This window comes from Aquila chrysaetos, chromosome 5 (genome assembly GCF_900496995.4).
Source record: "Aquila chrysaetos chrysaetos chromosome 5, bAquChr1.4, whole genome shotgun sequence".
Taxonomy (NCBI): domain Eukaryota; kingdom Metazoa; phylum Chordata; class Aves; order Accipitriformes; family Accipitridae; genus Aquila; species Aquila chrysaetos.
In genome coordinates, this window is record NC_044008.1 from 48,271,528 (window position 1) to 48,275,519 (window position 3,992).

At 43.7% G+C, this 3,992-nt stretch overlaps 1 long non-coding RNA gene across 1 annotated transcript; it reads right to left on the minus strand.

Moving 5' to 3' along the window:
* Positions 1–2,024: 2,024 nt before the first annotated feature.
* Positions 2,025–3,824, minus strand: LOC115342112. The gene is made up of 2 exons (XR_003923641.2): positions 3,211–3,824; positions 2,025–2,437 (listed from the first exon to the last, which is right to left on the minus strand). It is a non-coding gene; the product is annotated as an uncharacterized LOC115342112 (long non-coding RNA).
* Positions 3,825–3,992: the final 168 nt, after the last annotated feature.

Below are 3,992 nucleotides of genomic sequence, written 5' to 3' on the forward strand. Positions count from 1 at the left end.
GATAAAAACCTTTCAAGCACAGTTGTATGTAAGAACAAAATAGCCTTATTTACACATTGCCTGATAACCTACACAGAAAATTATTATACTAAACTGAACCTTCCCTCTCTTCAGAAGTACAGAAGACAAGCAGCTTCCACAAGAAAGCGTAGAGTAACCTCTTCCCCTGCCATCTTTAGCATATGTATACACACCAACAGGAATCTTAAAACTACAGAATATTACCGATATAGAAAAACGAAAAGATCAATTCTTACTTCAATGTGGCTGGATATTCTATCCCAGTTTTGTATTAATTCAACAATTCACTGTCTATCTAATGGTCTCAGTGTTCAAAAAATGTGTACTTCCTCTCCATTTACCCTTCCTGATATTTACTTCTATAACACTTGAACATTTCCCACAATGCATTGTAAACATGCATCCATTTATAGGACTCTACACATTTACTCATTCAGACAAAAGTCACCATAAAATACAAAAGCAGTAAACGTATTTTAAACCTGCTGAAATCAAGATAGCTGTGAGATCAGAAAAGGAACTCTAATTGGTGACGACAGTGCAAAAAAGTTGCCACTTAAAAATATACCTATTTATGCGATACGTCTACATACAGCTTTTTGTGCATAACGATATGTCTAATTCTGTTCAGATGTGTTTATTTTACACAATATGCTTCTGTTTATGTAATAAATGTTTCTATTTATATGAAATCTTTTCCATACTATTTCCCAATTCCATACGGTTTGTTATTTCCTTAGTGCTAAATCGCCTCCTGCTTTGCCAAGCCTCTCTAACAAGAAACGATGCAGAAGGACTCTGTAGGGGCTGGGACTGATGGCGGGGAGAGAAAAGAATTCAAAGCCTGCCATCATCAAAAGAGAGTATGACTGCAGTAGCCACTCTAATTCTTGGAATTGCAAGCAAAAAAAAAAAAAAACCATGCCAGGAAAGCCAAGCCTAGAACTTCAGTGACAAACCATTTCCCTGTTAACGAAGACTTCACACAGAGGCAATGCACTCACAGACACCTGCTGTAACTGGCAAGCAGAGAGCACACCTGCAATGCCATGCTCTGGTTTTGCACATTTGGCCCAGTACTCCTTGCTAGTGCACTGGTAAGCTTGTATGACATGTGACGAATCTCTGCTAATTATGACAAAATATGTTTAATCATCATAGAAAAATGACTGGGTAAAAGTGCTGCCTTTGTTTCTCACTACATCTCTGTTTTCATTTGGCATCATTTACATCATCTACTACTACACGCTCCTCTTCCCAGCGCAGAGACAATACAGTGAAGAGCATAAGCTCGTCTCATTTGGATTCTATTTTGGCTCATACACAATCAACCCATTTTCTATTCTAGAACTATTTATTTCCAGTGATGATTCATGAGCCAGAAAGAATACCACTTGCCTATCAGATGCCAAGGAGAACTTACAGGAATGGCAATTAGAATGTTTTTTATTGTGGTGAGTGCAGTTGATATGGAGCCTAGAGAAATAACTGAAATGCAGCCTTTCAGTGCTATTTTTGCAGTTGTTTTATAACCACACTTCAAGGTTTTTCATCTAGCTGATGAAAACAGAAGGCAGATGAAAGCAGAAAAAACACAAACAACCCAACAACCCACCTTGCCAAGTTTATGCCTAGATGGTAGACATTCCTTACTTTTGTGGATTTGCTTTTTCTACTTTATCTCATATTATGCTAAATGATAACTAACTAGTCTAAGGCTTAAAAGGAAAAAAAATGTTTGAAGAGTTACTGGTGATCTTTATGCAAGGCATTAGATATATCTATAATCATCTGACAATAAGTCACGTATTTTGCACATGTGTGCACTATGAATAGTCCTCTCGATTTCAATGTAATCATCAACAGTATGAGAAACTAATCACACACAAGCCTGAGGGTTGCACTCTACAAGTCATTTTACATACCGCATTTATTTGTCCACCACCTAAGGCAAAGAGAAGGACTTAAGACCCTAGAATCAATAAAAATAAAAGTCAAAGCTGTTGAGATTTGAGCATTTATTCAAGTTCCAGCAGCTTTACCTATGCTTATTGAACTTACATTTTCGGTCTGCAAAGCTTACAAGCTTTTCTAGCTTGTACAACATAATATGATGTCTTTACATGAGCAATTCGTAACTGAGATATTCTTAACTGGCTAACTTCGTAAAATGGACTTTAAGAAATACCAGTCCAAATATTTCCACCTGACTTCAAGGAAATGCCAACTTTTAATACTTTTAAAACTACTGACCTCAGTTTGTTCCCATTTGGCTTTTTTTCTGATAACAAATCAATTTATAGCTTCGAACTTCAGCATGATTTTCTGACCAGACATATGTTGGAGATGGAGGGATACTTTTTCCTTGGAAACACATGGCTCAGAAGGGATTACTTCAGTTTCTTCCCCACCCTTTCTAGAAAAAAAAAAAATCACCTTTGAACTGAAATACAAACTAGAAAATGTCAAGTAATTTTGTTTCAGAAAAATACGTATAACTGGAAAAGGCATACGTGGGTTTCTAAAATGGAATTAAGCATCCAAAACTACACAGATACAGTATTATTTTAGTCTGCTGTCTTTGGCGAGACAATTGACTCACATATTTAAGTGGCACTATGCTTTTTCCGTGTTCACAGGAAAAACAGTGAGAGAAAACCAATTCTGTTAAAAATGACAGTAAAGACTATCTGAATATATCTTGTTGCAATTGGCTCAAGGTTTCGTTACACAAATTCGGAAAGGCGTATCCTAACCAATCAGGTAAACACGACTGGGTTAGATGCACTTTTTCCCTTGTAGTGTGAAGCATCTATGGAATTTATCCGGCACCCTTCTTTCACATGTTCATTTCATTGCTTTGCAGGCCAGTTCCATCCCAGCCACACGGTGCTGTGGCAGCCATGTATGGAGCAGAAGGCATGTCATGGCGTTTCAGAGCAGAGCCGGGATATGGCCTGTGCCTGACAAAAAAAGGAGGAGCTTTTCCTGTTAATTGAAATCACTTTTCTGGGTACCAAATGACCAAAAGTAACAAGGCTTCTGTTCATTTAGCAACTGCAACTACTCCTGTTCAGCTATGCGGACATAAAACTAACCTTAATTTGACAGACACAGGGTTACAAAATGGCAAAAACGGTATCTAGAGAGTCAGAAAAAGCTGTCATCTTTAACCTTACAAATTTACACCTTGCTTTTCACGGGCAAGAAATCCAGTTTCATTCGCAGGAGCAGTGAATACAGAGGTAGTTCCCAGGAGCTACGCGCTGAAAACCTTCCCAAGGGGCCAAACCCCCGCTGCCAGGGGAGCGGGAACCGCCTCGGGAAGAGCTCCTCTGGGAGCCTCTCGGCCAAGACCAACCTCTCGGTGTTCCCGCCCACGCTTTAAGAACAGTATTCTTCACCAGCATCTACGAACTATCGCACCGCTCTCTTTCGAAACGCGCCATTCAACGCCTTTTGTTTTGCGACGCTGCCAAAGAAGAGCTCCCGCGGGCGGGAGGCCGCTTAGGCCGCTCCTGCTCCCGCACCCCTTGGCCCGGGCAGCGCTCCCTCAGGGCGGCGTCTGCTCTTATCTCGATGCGATCTGCGACCGGCAGGCCGCGGGCAGCAACCCCTGGAGGCCGGGCAGGGCTCGCCGTCAACCCCCCCGCCGGGCTGACCCGCTCTAAACGCTGTGTTTCGGCTCCACCTTCCGGCTCAGCCGGAGCTATCTCGGGCCCGCTGCCCGCTTTGGGGAGGAGGGCAGCGGCGGGCAGGCGAGGCCGGGGACTGAGGGAACGCCTCTCGCCCAGCCGCGGCCACCCCCCGCAGGCTCCTGCCCGCCCCTCACGGCGCGGCGCCATCACGGCGACCCGGCTCCCTCAGGCCCCGCCCCGCCCCTAGCGGGCGGTGCAGCGCCCCCTGCCGCCGGGCAGGCGCGGTCCCGGAAGTGCGCGTGAGGCCGGAGAGGGCCGCGGCCCGGCGGGGCC